The sequence below is a fragment of the Amblyomma maculatum genome, chromosome 1 (assembly GCF_055883805.1).
Source record: "Amblyomma maculatum isolate TAMU_Amacu chromosome 1, ASM5588380v1, whole genome shotgun sequence".
Taxonomy (NCBI): Eukaryota; Metazoa; Arthropoda; class Arachnida; order Ixodida; family Ixodidae; genus Amblyomma; species Amblyomma maculatum.
Genome location: NC_139344.1, coordinates 477,363,741 through 477,380,766, shown reverse-complemented (window position 1 = coordinate 477,380,766; position 17,026 = coordinate 477,363,741). Strand labels below are relative to the sequence as shown.

Here is a 17,026-nt window from a genome sequence, read left to right as displayed (position 1 = left end):
CGGATGCTACATCGGAAGCCGCGATCGCGACGAGGAGCTCACTGGTTTTTCACGCCTCATCTGCCTTCCCACAAACTAAGCAGGTTGATGTCTGCATTGGCCGGTTGTGCGTGGCGGGTGTGCAGCCACGCAAACGACAGCGGCAGTGCCTACGATTCGCACATCGCCGTGTACAGCGTGCTTGTATAATCGCGTGCCGGCCGCATTCAACGACCGTTCATCCGCGAGGACTGGCCTCGGAAGACGTTTTTATCTTCAAAGAGAACAAATAACTTCACTTATAAAAGATTATACGTCATAGCTAAGTCAACGTATGCCGCCGCCGCCGCCGCGATGTCTATGCACGCTGTGAGCGAAGCTACACGGCCGTGGAAAGTCAGAAACATGAAATATCCGTTTCAGGTAAGCTTCGCTTGTAAACTGGGGTAAACATGGCGAAGCCCCAGCACACAGCTTTGTTTTCTCGCAAAATCTCTTATATAGAGTTTAATACAGCTCGGGTGAAAGTAAGCCGAAGAGCCTTCGCTCACGCAGCCGTTGCCGCAGGTTTCATGTGTACGCGTTGCACAAATTCCACGCAATTTCGCATCTCGCAAGCTACGCTGCAGCACCGCGATGTGGTGGTGCTTATGCGCATTTGGCACAAATCAAGGGGTCTGCGCGTCTGCGCTCGATTGTGCTAGGAAATGATAGCAGCGCCGCGACGAGAAAACTGGGGCATCGCGATCAAAGAAAAATGAAAGCCCAGCTACTCAGCTTGCGCCTTGCTCATGTATACAGACATGACATTCGCTTCCAGGGAGAACAGTAGTCAGCCTCTGCTATGAAAATGAATGCAATGCAAATTTTGTCAGAGGTACCTATTACGGCTGGAAAAGCAATTTTCTGGCACATGTGCAGTAGCAGTAGTATGTAATTAGTTTATTACATATCCGAAAGGAAGGAAAAGGTGTTTGTCAGCCCCGGTATCTGCTATCTGATATCTGAAGCACCTGAATTGGGACGGCAGAAATAAATGGGTAGTGAGGAAGCAGAAGACGAAATCAAAGAGGTGAGCGATAGGGAGAAAAGAGGAAAAATAAAGATATATACACTATGGCACAATGTGCAGAATCGCGGGCCTTAGCAATAGCTCCACGTGCAGAGGATCAAATGTATGTGCTGTAGTGGCGTTTCCACATCGTGAAACAAGCTCCATATGCTTGAGCTAGCTGCATATAAGTGGAAGTGGCACATAATATGGAATTAGGGAAAACAACACTGCATGTACTGCCGTTCTCTTTCTCCTTGTGAATGTTATGCTGACCCTCATCAGAAGTCTCAAAAACAGTACAATTCATACAGAGGCTCTCTGAGAGTGCACTTAATTTGAGCACCACATTCCAGCAAGACCCTGTAAAACTTTCCATAGGGACATTTTAAATGATGCAACAGCCACATAAAATCTTTTGTAGCCATAGGATACATTTTGGGATTAGCTGCAACGAGATTGCTGATGCATGTGCCATATGAGCTGATAAAAGAAAAAGTAAGGAAATAAGCCTGTCCCAAGAAACTTCGTAACGCCCAGTGTAATATCCCAAAGATAAATAATGGTTGGCATATGGAATATGAAAGCAAAAAAATCCACCAAGCCATATGCTGAGTATGTAAACAGTAACAGCATTGTTCAAAGCAGCTTTATGCTGTCTTCAAACAAGGCAATGACACTGTAGCATGTAGTTCTACTTACCCGCTTTAAAAGAGGTATGTATACGAATATAGTTAAAAAGAAAAATATGTTTCGGGTTTTCAGAACAGGAATAATTATCATCATCATCATTATCAGCCTCACTATACCCGCTGCAGGGCGAAGGTCTCTTCCATATTTCTCTAATATTATAACCCGGTTCTGTGCTAGCTGTATCCACTTGACCCCTGCGAACATCTTAACCTCCCCCGCCTACCTAACTTTCTGCTGCCCCCCGCTACACTTTCCTTCCCTTGGAATCTAGTTTGTTACCCTGAGTGACCATCGGTTATCCTCTCTTCGCACTACATGTCCTGCCCATGCCCATTTCTTCTTCTTAGTTTCTACTAGAATGTCAGCAACTTGAGTTATTTTTCTGACCCACTCTGCACGCTTCCTATTTCTTAATGTTACCCCTACCATTTTTCGTTCCATAGCCCTCTGAGTTGTCCTCAACTTAAGTAGAACCCTCTTGGTTAGCCTCCACGTTTCAGCCCCATAGGTGAGTACAGGTACGATGCAATACTACTGGACAGGCCGCCATTGGAAACTGACCCTGGCAACGTTTAACGCTAGAACCCTAGCTAGTGATGCTAGTTTAGCAGTGCTGTTAGAGGAACTAGAGGGTATGAAATGGGATGTCATAGGGCTTAGTGAGGATGGTTGTTGTCAGAAGCAAGTATTTCTCAAAGAATGCTAGGCCGCTGAAAATATGTAAGCCAGAATCACTTTTGAAAGGTTGTTTTCTTGCAGAGTTGGCAACGAGCATTAGAGGTCGAAATATGGTTTATTCAGTAAGCATTATGGCAGGCAGCATAAAATGCTGAACGCTATTTTCATGTTCACAAGGTATATATGAAGACATTGAGGAAAACAAATGCGTTTTCAATCTTATACTATTCAGACTACAATAAATGCTGATGCTCATGGTGAGAAGCTTACCACAGCAATTTATCCTTGGGGCACACTGTATAGTTTTTGCCAGTTTATAATTATACGAGTTGTTCAATAATTTTGAAAAGTGAGAGATGCACACATCTAATTTTGCTTTGTCTGCAATTTAACACTTCACAGATACAAAACAAATAGAAAGTACTTATTGTAAGCTAACTCAAAACTGTCTGATTAAGTATGACTGGTAAAAAGTGGATGCATCATGGCCACTACACTAATAAAAATCATGCCAAAGAAATTCTTGGAGGTACTGAAGAACTCATCCCATACAAAATTTTGTTGCTGGAACATCTTTGCTTACCCATATATAAGTGTCCTAAGCAATGTTATCAGAACAAGTATGATAAGCGACCATGTCACAGTTTCCTGAACATCAAAAATAAACGCAGCTATAAGGAGGAGGTGGAAAAACACAAGGAGTTGCTTCAGCCTATGAGTGGGGTCTTCATTCCAGAGCTCCACTGACATTACCTAATGAAATGATGTCAATTTAAGGAAATAGCAGAACTCATTTCTGTTCCTTCAGTGATGTTTTACGACTACTGTCAGCTCTCTAAGAGTTACTGAAAGAATAAAATGTCTACAAGAAAAAGACTAACCATGAAGGCAAAATGCAACTTGGAAAGGAGGAACCTGAAATACTTTCACACTTGTAAAGCTTTCATATACATCGATGTCATATGTGCTATGCATTATACTAACAATCAGCCAGATGTGTTCTGGCTGTTTGGATCAAAGGTTTCATCATGGCTGCAGCTGAACATTAAAATATTGATTCAACAAATCTGTAATGCATTACCTAAGCCCTCTAAACTGCATAGAACCCAAGTGCTTTTTGCAAAAAATGACAATTAGCAGATCAACATCAGGTCAATAAATATATTAAAAAATGCGATAATTCTAAGTATAATGAAATAACTATGCACCATCATAAGAAGCAGAGCTAAAAAACAGGACACAGAAAAGAACACAAAGACAAAGTGAGCACAGCCAAGCTCAAAAATTGTGCTATGGCCTGTTTTTCTTTTTTGCTTCACAAGATGACGACCAACTATCGAGAAAATACCGTCTCAAGAATTCCATCAGAAATAACTAATAGTGCTTTATAACTTGTGGTGAATTACATTTCCTGCATTTCACCGTACCAAGATAAGGCACAGGACAAAAGGCAGATGCATGCGGTTGTACTCGACGTTTGTTGAAAGCATTACAGCACCCATATAGCCCTCCGCCACCGACTCGTTCTCATCTATAATCTAAACAGAATAAGAGTGAGAATGCAGCCATATGCTGAATTAAAATATGTGCCTAAAAGCTAATCAAACAATCTCGCTGGATAACTTGAATTGCAATCAATAGTGCCTCCGTCGAAAAGACAACAAACAATGCAGTCAAGTTGTTTTCTGAATACAGAGAGAGCTAAGCGTAGCAAAGAGGAACTCTCATTTCTGTTCGAAACCCTGCAATCATGCCTTGTATCTGGGAATTGTACAAACTTTCACTTTATACTGCACACATCACTGACCACAGTAATCATATAGAGCAAAGGAGGTTAAAAAACAAAGGTGAGCTTGGCAACCTGTGTTCATTATATTTTTGTTGTCCTGTCCTTTACTTTGTTAGCATAATTGCAGCCCCACAGTTCACTTCTATGAAGTAGACTTTCTGCTCTTGCCTCGGTAGTGCGAACAGCACGACTATGCAAATAATATAGCGTCCTAATAATATAGTAATAATAATAATTATATAGTGACTGTGAAGCAAAGAAAAGGGTCAACCGGCATGTGAAATGATTGAGTTTGATCAGGCCATATTTCAAGTTAGGGGCACAGATTTGTGATTTCAACACCCTAGAGGCATCATCTACCTGTATAGCAGAATTACGAGGTAATTTAAAAGCAGACATTAATGTGTTATTATGAAGGTCAAGCCAACCTAATGACATACTTGCGGTAACAAGCTGACATTTTTTTTCTAAACTGAACTTCAAGGAATAGGAGAAACAGTGCAAGTGGGAATTGTGTAAGAAAGCATAAGATCAATGAATGAACTAATGGCACACTACAGTTTCGAAATTTCTTCTTGCATTCATAACCAAGTGCTTGCTTATTCATCCTGCATCGCAAGTTAATGGATAGCTCCACTTTTGCAAACATCGTGAAATCGGTAAGCTTGGGTAACTACAAGTGGTTAATACTATTAGCAGCTGTCAGTTGTTTGGCATAACTTAGTTTTCCAATGATACTCTCACGATGCACTGTTTTTTTTTTTCCCAAAGTTGCCAGCAGGCAGGTAGTGGATTGCCAGACTTGTCAAGTATGATCGCAACCATGCAAAACAGCTTTCACAATGTTTCAGATTTTAGTAAGCGCTTAAGGCTCAATTTCCAACTTGGATCCACACAAGTGTGGCCTAAACGGTCAGCAGTTTTGATCTTCATTGCCCACCATGCACACTTGCTGCTGTTGCCCTGGGCACAGAGTTGAATACACGAACATTACAAACCAATGAAGCTACAAAGGAATCGTTTTGATGCTGAACTCTTTTTTTTTTCCGCCTTCAAGTAACCACTTCCGTGAAGTAATTCTACTTCAATAAGATATGTAGCTATAAATAATTAGTTACACTGCCTCCCGGCAGCGAATACAAAATTTCAAACGTACCAATGGGTTTTTTTATAATTTTTTTCTAAACAGTAGGTGCGATCTTCGCCGCTCCAAGCCCAAATTCCGAACACAGCTTCATGCACTTTCTTCTAGACGAGACAGCCACTCGAGGAAAGCTTCGAAATGGCTGTTTCCGCTTCACTGTGCCCTCCCCACATACAATTGCTGCGTGCCAATCTACAAACACAGGCGTTTCTCGCTTCGTTTTATGGATGAGTGACGCACTTGGCCCATCGTACACGACACACACACAGGCACGTAGAAACACGGCTTATTTATTTACAAACACGGGGGTTCCTCGCATCGGCTTATTAATGAATGGCACGCTTGTGGCGGATCGTACGAAACGTGCGCTCGCGCGCTGAAACACGGATTATCTACAAACACAGATGCTTCTCGCGTGGCATGCTTGAGGCTGATCGTACACGACCATAGCCTCATTTGACACGACATGCACACGCGCACGTACACAGCTTGTCACACGCCATGAAGCTTCTTGGTGTTCCGACGGCAAGGCAGGTTGCTTCAGTTGTCACTTGCGACGTTGCACTCACAGTATCACAAACGTTTACACATTTTATACGGGTGCGATCAAAAATCAGCTGACCGGGGATTGCCAAACCCACCGTAACAAGATTATCCCTCTCAAAGCGCGCCGTCTGTAGCTTGCAGTTTAGTTCATAACTTTACCGCTGTCGGTTAGCGCTGCATACCATACACTAAAATAAAAGAAACAGAGTGAGAAATAGTAATTGTTTCTAATTTTGAACCCATTACCTTTTAAATAATGTTAAAATATTGAGTGGCGTCGAAAAGGCGTAATATTTTAAATAGTAAGCCATTGGAGAAGTTAATAAATAAAAAAAGATGAGTGAGTAAGAGACACTTAACGGCCACTTGGCGAACCGGTCACGAAAAATGTGGTCGAAAAATGGGCTTGCGACGTAGGTGGGCGCAACGGCCGCGGCAACCGCGATACTCTCTGTGTACGCAGCTTTGCTGTTCGCAAATACACTGCTCGTAAGCTTGTATGCTTGTAAGATGTACTTGTACGGTTGAATCTGAAGATGGCCACTTTTCCCGGGCGCACGTCCAGCGTCTTCGGAGCAAAGTAACGACGTAAGGACGAGCGCTGTCATCACTAGCAAAGCCGGTGAGTATTTTGCCCGTTGGTTTGATTTTCCGCTCGCATTCCATTCTTGCTGGGCTCTAGGGTACTGGACGCAAAAATGAAAAAGCGAATCTGACACAGCGCATTGTACAAATGTGGAAATTACAGACTTTGGATCGCGCGTCGCGGAGTGAAATGCACGTGCAATTTCTCGAGCGACCGTTGTGGGCTACATTGAATGAGCAGGGATTGATTTTGACAGCGTATGAAGAATAAAAACGGAGAGGGCCACAGCTAGTTTACAGCGCGTATCTATTTATGCAGGAACATGAGTTGTTGCTTCGCGCTTCTTGAGAGACCCCCAGTGAGCGATTCTGAACACCGCGTTGACGATAGTCACATATAAGCCCCAAACGCGTACAACTCGGCGGCTTGTGAGGGCTCGTACTGAGAAGCAGCGTGCTAAATTCGACTCGATATAAGGTGAGGACGAAATATTTTGTCAGGACGTGAACTCATTTTCTTTATTTTGAAGGAATGGTGAGTCGGCTACCTCCGCAATGATTTTATGGAAGAGGTTTTCAATACAACTGCAGCTGGCACCAGCTGGCACTTGGTAACCGCGGTTACCAGAACTTTGTGTTTTATTTACTGCTAACATATTTCAGAATTCGTATGTTTATAATTGGAATAATTATCCTAATAATCGTAGTAATTTCATTCATAGTATGCACCTTAGCATTGGCACGTGGCTGTGTACTATAAACTGACGGGTGCACTCTCGTGGTAATGATTTGTTGCTACACTACGTATATATTTATTTGCAAACACTGAAACATGGAATTCTGGGCTATGGGCAGGTTTACACGAGGCATTATACGTAGAAAATAACGGTAGGTGAGAAAAAGGATTATGACAAAGGCCTGAACTAAATAGCACAAAATTTAATTATGCGTTCACCTTTGGAGATTAATTTATTTTAAGACTGTGCCAAACTAACATTAGTGTAGTGTGCTGGTTCCAGTTAACAAACTATTAGATTTTGCTAATCTCAAGAAAGTGGCGTTTAGAGCGTAGAAAACTACTTAAGCAACTGCGGTAAGGTCTCGACAAATGCCTGGCACATACAGGGTGGCTGCACAGTTTAAAAGATCACTGAACAGGGGTAGAAGGGGAGCCTCAGATCTTAACCCAAGCCAACGTTTCGACAAGTGGATTTGTCTTCGTCTAGCTGCCCAAATGAAGACAAGTCCTCTTTATAGAACTGTGGCTCGACTTGCAAACTGAGGCATCCTCTCAACCTTCGTTCGGTGCTCTGGCACATACAGGGATACAAAAGAAAAAATTCACAGTTCAGAGTTTAATGCGGGGAAACAAGTTTAAGGCCATGCGGCACATTAGTAGTACGCCACGAAGCAGCCTGAAAATGTCTTGTAATAACCTCTGTGTGAATGTGAAATTTGAATTTCCTTGTAGGGAGCCAGTACTAATGCGTTTAACTATCTTGCTTGAGGTTAATTTTCTTTATCGACCCAGCACGTTGTCTCTCTGCCATACTGATATTGCTGCAGGACTAGAAAAACTTTATTGCCATATGAAATATACCTTTAGGTGCAGCTATTGCCTTGTTTAGTTTTATTTCATCTAACATAAAGGCAAAAAAATGCACCAATTTTACCATACATCTTCATGCAGGTGTTAAAACTTGGCATCTGATGGAGTCCGTCTCCCAAGCTTCATAGCTGGATCTTTGTGTAACAAAGACTGCAGGCATGGTTCATGCTGGAAGCTGCACTTTTCAGCCATTCAAGGTCTGCACTGCATGGATGCTACTTTCATTTCTGGGCACATCGCTACTCCAGTCTGTAACATGGTACAGTGCCAGCTGACCTGACAGTGCTGTTTTGCTGGGTCATTGTTATTTGTACAGGTGTGTTATTGTGAGCCTCAATTGCATCATGTATGTTTACTGGATTAATATAGACATACTCATGTTACTTTTGTTAGGGCCATCAGCATGCTTAACCCGAATGCTCAACAGCGTGCCCTAAACTGACGCAGGCATTGCAAAGTGTTGGCCACTGGAGCTGAGACAAGGCCTCAGCATATTTGTGGTGGCTGACGACAGCTGGAGTGCAGTTTGATACAAGTTGTTTTCGACTTTCTGAGGGAGTGCACTCTTGAAAAGGCTGTAACGCTGCAACTGCATTTTGCTCGTGTCTGCAGCCGAACATGTTACAGTTTGCTTATCTAGTCAACCTTACATGCTGTGTGTGACTGCTCGTGCTCCCTTTTTTTTTTCCTGCTTCAAAACAAAGTTTAGGAAAGGAGGAGTGAATGTGGATTCATGGTGTTTATAAAGTTGAATGACAAATACATATGCTGGCTACAGTTCAGCTTTTTGAGGCCAAACTTCTTTATTCTCAGGTTCATGACTTCATGAGCTTTGATTCTAAACCTGAAATGTGCATGAGCAGTCACACATCATGTCAAATTGCTAAGCAAACTTCGTGTTTTCTGTGTGCGCATGTAATTTTCTTAGTGTGTAATTTTCATCTGAATACTCAGTACACTACAGAATGCTTGCACGTTTGGTGTTTTTCATGTAAGTTATTTATTGAAACTGAGGGGAAATAGTCTCTTCCCGAATAGTACATATCAAAGGTGAAACTAGAGCCTAACAGAAAAACACACTCACATGGAAGGCAACAAGACACAAGGTTGACCAACAACTCATCCTTATTCCAGGGTGCAGACGAATATAAACGTGAAAGGGAGAGGGAATGTGGGGCATTATTAACACAAAAAAATGACGTGCGTGAGATAAAAGCTAAAACCAATGTGAGGAAACGCGGCTGAAACACCAGCGCCGCGATAACAAAAGGGGGGGCGGTGGGTGGAACGGTGATGGCCGGAGACACCAATGAGAGCCAACTTAGTCAAGCACTAGGGTGCTAAAAACTTGTACAACTGTCCGAGGTATTTCTTCTTTTCGACGAGTGCCACAAGACAGTGCTGATGAAGATCCCCGTAGTCATTAATTGCCACCGCTTCCAGCGCTGCCTGCATTCACTGCACATTCTTGTTGTGGGCTCCCAATGCTTGCAGTGTTGAGACAAATGCCCCCCTCCCGAGAAGCATTGTTGGAATACCTTGCGTGCTTCTTTGATCGTTCATTATAGCACCTACCAATCTGTTTTACGTACACTTTACCACACTAGATGGGAAACCTGAAGCCAACACCACTTCACAACCACGCATATCGCACCTGGGCACCTTTTCAATACTATTAACCTTTGAGCACATTAAAACGCTTAGGGGGGCATACATCTCAGTACTGCAAGCATTGCAAGCCCACAGGATCTGCCCACTGGTGCACGAGCTGACCTGCTTGGCTAGGAAGAGCACCCAGGTAACTCAAAACGTGCTGGAAGCAGTGGCAATTAATGACTATTAGCATGGCCTCTGTGGCACCTACTCAAGAAGAGCAGAAATGTCTTGGACAGTCCTACAAGTTTTTAGTGCCCTAGTGTTTGACTAAGTTGGTTTTCTTGTTTGTGCTTCTAGCCGCCCCAACCTCTTCCCCCCCCCCTTTTTTGTTGTTGTCGCTTGTGTTTAGCCACATTTCTTCACGCATTGGTTTTAGATTTAATCTCTTCCAGGTTGGCCTTTTACAGCACCCATGTTCATACATTTTCTTCTTTATATTCTGCTCTTATCCTGCGGCATTGACTTCATTTATTTCATTGTGACAACCGAGTGCATTTTTCGTGTTAACGCCCTTCACTTCTTTACCCTCTTCCTTTTGCTTTCATATTCTTCTGCATCCTTGAACAAAGATTAGTTGTTAGTCAGCCTCATGTACTTTCGTATTCCTTGTGTCTTTTTCTGTTAGGCTATAGCTTCAACTTTGACATGAAACAATTAGCTCTGATCTAGATCATCCTGGAGTAGTAAATGTTCTGGCTAAAGATTTCATAATACTCAGATATTTCGAGCTGAGTTTTTAAAAGCTTAAAGATGACACCTTGAACTGAAAAAAAAAACTAAATCGATAATGAATGATTTTGCAGTGACAAGTTCTTCATGCATAATATAGAAGTACAGCTCATATACATTTTTTTTTTCAGAAATTTTAAAGGTTTTTATTATTTTTATGGACACTTAACTCCCTGACAACTTTCTTGTGTTTGACAGCGAAGGCTACACAAGAAAGGGAATGAGTCCAGCCTTTGTCTCCATGCCACTGACAGTGGGTTGTTCAGGGGAGAGGTGATGAGGGGAGGTTAAAAGGATGGTGCGGGTTTTTTGCTGTCCTGACAGTATGGGAGCAAAAGCCTATTTCCTTCCGTTTCTTGTGTAGCCTTTACTGCATAGCCACTGAGTTTTCCATGAATACAGTCGTACAGTAGTCAGAAAAATTCAAAAGGCTATCACATGATAGGATCTTTAACCCCTAGATAGGGAAATGGCTTTTGACTGTAGTAAATGCTGCAAATTATAAAAAAAACATTGAGAGGGTCAAGCATCCAGATGCATTCAACATGGAATGGCCATAAAGAAAGGATGTATTATTATTGTGGTTACTCTACTGTTCTGTTAGAATAATCTCGGGTTCTTCCTGTATGCATTGTAAGTGCACATTATTAGCTATGCCTATAGAAAAGCTGCTACATTATGAACCCACTGTGCATGGCATTTTCAAGCTATTAAGTTTTCTGTATCATTCTTGCAATGTGCCTGAGAGCCACCTTTATAACTGCAGGTGTGGTTATGGCTGGGCTGCTTGTGCCACTCAACACCGATTTGGTCCTGGAAATTGCTGGAACACCTTGGATGCGTGAAAGAGCTGCTGTCCAGAGCCTAACTGCGGAAGCCTGTTGCTACATTGCAGGCTCAACTACCATGGAGCACACCATGCCATTTTAGTCGACATATTCAAAAGTAAGTGAACTTTCCCAGTAGAAATTCTATTATACTGAATATATTTTCAGTATTTTAGGATATGTACTTAGTACTTAGATCATCTTAGCATGAGCCACTTTGGTGCTTTAAACCCCATGAACCAAGCAAGGCTGAATTTGAGAAAGATGGCTTCAGAGTATGAAAGAGCACTGAAGAAGGGTAGAGGAGAAACTTCAGTTCGCAAGCTGAGCCAGTGTTGTGACAAGGGGATTTGTCCTTGTCTGGGTAGCACCATCATAACTAGCAGGGTTTAAATGCACTTTTGCCTCAGAAGAACGAAAGCTAGGGAGGGAGAAGAAAGAAGCAAGGCAAGGAGTGAAAGAATGTTTCCTCGGGGTATGAATTTATGAGCCTGGAACCGGTGAACCCTGTGACCTGAAAACGAAAATAAAAAGTGGCAGTAGCAGAAAAAGGTATAATTCAAGGTAGATAATGACTCAGCATTTAAAGCAGGTTTAAGGGGTACTCAACTTCTGACTTTTTTTTTGGGGGGGGGGGGGGTTGTTTTCATAGTCCGGTTTGAGCGAAGGACCTGCAGATGCTCCCTTCGTCTGATGCGTGCATATGAGTGCATTGAGACAATTCAGTAAAAGCTTGGTAGGGTAGTAAAGGAAACAAAAAGATAGTGTGGCTAGATATTGTTAATTTTCGAAAGGAGCAAGAGAAAGTCACTGCTTGCAATGGAAGTCGGCATCGCAGTGTAGTAGCGCAGTCCCGAGTCCCATCGTTCCGTGCGGTGTGCGCCACCAGCAACGACAGGCATTGGCATTGCCATTGCATGACACATCTCCAGGGATTGTTGCCTCATGCTGTTGCGCCTGTATGAGCAAAAGCATCGCTGCCGCTCGGCGATGCCTGCGGGTCAAGCTCTTCGTGCACTTCGAGTAATGCGGCTTAAAATGAATGCGTTTGGGTCGGGACTGAAAGATATTTCGAATAAAATGATATCGTTATAACGAGGGATTACTGTAGTGCAAATATCTCGAAAGGAAAATTAGAATTCCTTACATACATTCCCTCTGCACTATAGTTAGTAGGGACAACACTCCCATAAAGCATTAATTGTACAGTTTATTCTCAGCATGTGTAAAATCCACTACCTCCCCCCCCCCCCCCTCCCTCCCCTTCTTCTTCAGACAACAGCAAAGCTGCAAGTGTTTTTCTAAACACATTTCCTTGTCACCACTGCTTTGGCTCCACTTGAATCCTTTTCTTCAGATAATGTCTCGCTAGGCAGGTGTAGTCTACTCTGATTTGCTTTTTTTTTTCTATTGCCCTTTTCTGGAAAGCTCAGTATTCCCTTGTGGCCATATATCTTGTTAGATCTCTTTACGATGCCTGTCTGTACCCTTTCAAGAAACAGGTGTCATAATCCAACCTGCTTCAGGTGGTTATCTTGTAGCTTATCCTGCTGCTGCCACTCTTTATTTTCGTTTTAGGTCGCCTTGTCACAGGTTGCAGGCTCATAGAAATTGATACCCAAGGAAATATTCTTTCACTCCTAGCCCTGCTTCAAGCTTGCATCTGTACAAGACATGGCAGAACAAAATTTGTCAAGGTACATGGGTGCCTTCAAACGTTATTAGCACTGACTTGGTCTTTCTCATCATGCAAGTGGAAAGGATCGTCGCATGCCGCGGTTGAAGAGTTTATAAATGTTCGGTTTCCGAAAGACCTTTCCCAGTTTCGGGAATTACGTCCCGGTACGAATTCACGGGGTCCATCATGCAAGATTGGATGATATGAGTTTTGGCTTGAATGAATAACGAGGTAACTGCTGCTACCTTTTGCGCAGTGAATTCGTTGGTGGTCTTCAGAAGGATGACATTCTGGTGGTACTTGATTTTCAGAGTTCTTTCTAGCCCTCCCTCTTCCCTACCTGGCTTTTGTACAGAAGCAAAGGTGCATTTAAACCCTGCAGTAATGACTGAACTGCCCAGATGAGAAGTTCTCTTGTCAAAATATTGGCTCAGCTTGCAAACTCCAACTTGCCCTAGACCGTTCTTCACAGCTCTTTTATAAACCAACCAGCCTACTTACTTTAGCTTGCGTAGCCATATACTATAAAAAAAGATGTTCACTCTGTCAAGCAACAATAAATTGTGGATTGAGGTGAAGATGTTTCTGACATAGAGTGCTGCACCACTGTCAGGCTAAGTTAATGTACACCTTCTTTTGACCCTATGCAGCATTTTTGAACATCAGCTTCTGCCTAGTGCATGATATGGAATTTTGTAGGCTGTGCACCAGCCTTAACTTTGCATAATTTTGAGTGTCTGCTGCAATAGTCAAATGTGATAGTGGTGGTGATCCACTTGGTCTGAAGCAGCCTGAGTTGTAATGACACACCTTGCATTGACCAAGGGGCGGCACCTAATGTCTGCTGGCTGTCTTGCCCGTGTGTGCAAACTGTTCAGCTATGGTATACAAAAGCACATAGAAAGTTCTGTTAAATTAAAACAAACATGGAATGCATGTTTGAAATGAACAATACCAAATAAAGAGGCAGAAGTGAACTGTTTTGTGACTATATTTCAGCAACCCTTTGGCCTTCAGTTATGACCAATACAATAGTTAAGCAATTAAACATACTTATGCAAAAAATATGGTTCACTGCATTTTCTACCTGTTATATCACGAGATGTAAGTTTGGTTTGGCTCTTTAGGTTTAATGTCCCAAAGTGGCTAAGGCTATGAGAGACACCATACTGGCGGGTTCAGGAAATTTCAACCACCTGGGGCTCTTTAATGTGCACTGATATCGGACAGCACAGGGGCACCTTGCTTTTTCCATCCATCAAGAAGCGGCTGCTATGGCCCAGATATAAATATAAAGTGCTAACCGCATGAGTGACACTTCACGGCGGTGGGCTGAAGGCGCGCGTCTTTGGGGAAAGGCCGCGGCGCTGTTCTAGATCAACCGTCGTCAAACTGTTCTCTCTCATTCCTTCCGCGCGTGGCTCGAAAAACGTCGCGCATCAAATTGCCGAGGGTGGTGCGATAGTCTTTGGGGAAGGACCAGTGAAATTGGAGTTCGATGTACGACGCAGCTTCCCTATACTTTTGCATGGAGTTTTCAAGGGGATATTCCACGAGTTTGATGGAACCATAATTCGAATTATCCTGGTTCAGCTCTAGTCATTATCTGCGAGTACTTGCCAAATCTACCCTATCCCATCATATTTTTCGTTGTTCTCCTTTCGTTGTCTAGATCTGTTCTTACTGCCTGTCCTAAGTATATATATTCTTGCTACCTTTAGTACTTCGCTACCTATTGGTAAACTGCTAATCCTTCCCGAGGCTGTTAAACATTACTTCTGTCTCCTGCGTGTTGATCTTTAGACCTACCTTTCTGTTTCTCCTGCCTAGGTCATCAATAATTTTTTGCAGTGGGTTAAAATGTTAAGCATGGAGGTTGAAAGCAAAATGCAGTTTCTCAAAGCAAAATAAACTCAGGGCTACAGAAATTGAGAGCTTGTTCGAGAGGTAGAAAGCGAGAGAGTGTTTACAGTTTACCAGGTTCGTTGACGCCGGCATCTTTGAAACTCGAAACTTGGGCTGCACTGCTGGCTGGGCATCTATGCAAAGCATCTACCAAGCGAGCTGCGCAGTGCTGCGAGGAGCCAAATTCTTTCAGCAGCATGCACACCGGTGCCAGCATGTTGCCTCTCCCCCATCTCCTCTGCAGGCCATGGTGTGGCTTATCAAGTGCATGCCTTTTAGAGGCTAAGTTATAGCCTTGACTCAAATTTGTGTGACCTGCTATCGAAACGTCTCCCCCCCATCTCAAGGGGTCCAATGGCTGAAAACCACTGTTCTAACATGCACAGTGCTACAGGGCTGTGTCAAAATGGAACTGCCATGTTTCATTTTGCTATTTTTGTGTACTACCCCTTGCATAGCCATATGCAAGATCTATTTGTGTATGGCATGGGCTGATGAAGGAGAATTGAAAAGATACATGTGTTTTCTTTTTTTCAGATTGTCTGATGCAGTACATAGCAAAACATCCGAAAACAGATGTGCCTGATGAAGTACAAATTCAGTCATGCCATCAACATCTGCGGCGCTTCTTCATTGAGGCCAGCCGGCAAGGACATCGCAGGAAAATCTCAGTTGCCGATGATTCCAATAAAGCTGGAATCTGAGCTCGACTTTCTATATGCTGCTTATTCAGTGCGTGCTTCAGTAGGTGAGCCATTTCTGCTGCTACCTGGATGCACAGAAGCTGTAAGCTTGCATGCTCAGTATATCACTTAGCAGGTTAGCAAATACAGCATCGGCTCCTTAGCCATCAGGGAAAATAGGGGCACTACCAGCATTCTGTATTTTCCTCACCAATGAACTGTAACTATATGTGGTACACAAGATGACACACCATTCAGTGTGCTGTACCAAGGCCGGTCTCGAGGGAGAGCGCGCTTCTCTTCTCTTACGGCCTCACCTAGTGGGGTCTGTTTTGACCTCCCGCCGCACCTCGGTGGGGTCGCCACCGCCCCACTGCTGTGCCTCTGCTAGCGCCGTTCATGCGCAAAGGAAACGCACTCGCTCTTTGTCCAGCCCGTCGTCAGATGCAACCGGCAGGTCCTGACATTTCACTCCTTTGGTTATACAAAGATGCCATAATCAGCGTCTAAGATTTATCGTGTACGAGGAATAAAATATAGTCAACACCCCTTGTCCTTCAACGAAGGGCAAGCGGTGTTGACTATAATTCTTGTCCTCGTAGAAGAGTGTACATGAGGCTGCTTCTTTAGCTAGTTTCAAGATAGTGCAAGCGTCACACCCGAAGTCACTGATTAACTTATCAATGTATTCATCGACGTAAGCTAAACCTGAATATATGACAGTGGGTAATGGGATGACAGGAGATGCCACCACAATTCCTTCATTTCTTCGGTTACTGATTGCGGCCAAGCAGAAATGATTTCTTCGGCATTGACGAAAGCTGCCTTGATTTTGCTCCAAGATGAAACTTCCGTCTTGACAACGTGGTCAAGTGCCGCTGTTACGGCCCTTGCGTCTAGCATCTCGTTCTTTCCGCACGTTAGCCTTACTTTCCCTAAGAGAGCCTCAATGGGGTCGCTATTGAGTTTCCTGGTGAGGGCGGAGCCGACACCATTCCCCAGGAGGTATTCTAAAACTTGTACAGTAGACTCGTGATGAACAGAATTCCTTGAAACATTTCCTCAGTGAAAGTTCCCTTCTCTAATGCTTTAGAAGTTTCTTGGGTGCTTTATAAGCAAGTGAACTCATTTGTCAGCCACTGCAATTGAGTATCACCAGCTGCGTCATTTATTAGCCTCTTTTTACCGCTTACAGCACAAGTGGTGTCATGAATATCAAACCATTCCTTTGTTTTTATAAGCATAATATGTAAAATTTCTTTAAAACAGCATTTTAAAATAATGTTTAAATACAACACATTTCCTAATATATAAATTATAATAACATTAAAAACTCAACCTTAGAGTCTACTTTGACTGTTATGCTAATACTTTATATAATGCAAGCATTATGCAACTCACATTATATTTTTATGAAATTATTTCCATCTTCGGTGCTATATATGGATGGTTTTGCATCTAGCGCTGAAAGACG

At 43.0% G+C, this 17,026-nt stretch overlaps 1 long non-coding RNA gene across 5 annotated transcripts; it reads left to right on the top strand.

The window, feature by feature from the left end:
* Positions 1-6,232: 6,232 nt before the first annotated feature.
* LOC146210044 (uncharacterized) lies at positions 6,233-15,579 on the top strand. Of its 5 annotated transcripts, none has more exons than XR_014708051.1 (4): positions 6,233-6,502; positions 8,156-8,333; positions 11,226-11,404; positions 15,407-15,579. It is a non-coding gene; the product is annotated as an uncharacterized LOC146210044 (long non-coding RNA). The 5 variants fall into 5 exon arrangements; XR_014708050.1 differs by having other exon boundaries at positions 6,269-6,502; positions 8,156-8,271; XR_014708052.1 differs by lacking the exon at positions 6,233-6,502 and adding an exon at positions 6,539-6,943 and having other exon boundaries at positions 8,156-8,271.
* Positions 15,580-17,026: the final 1,447 nt, after the last annotated feature.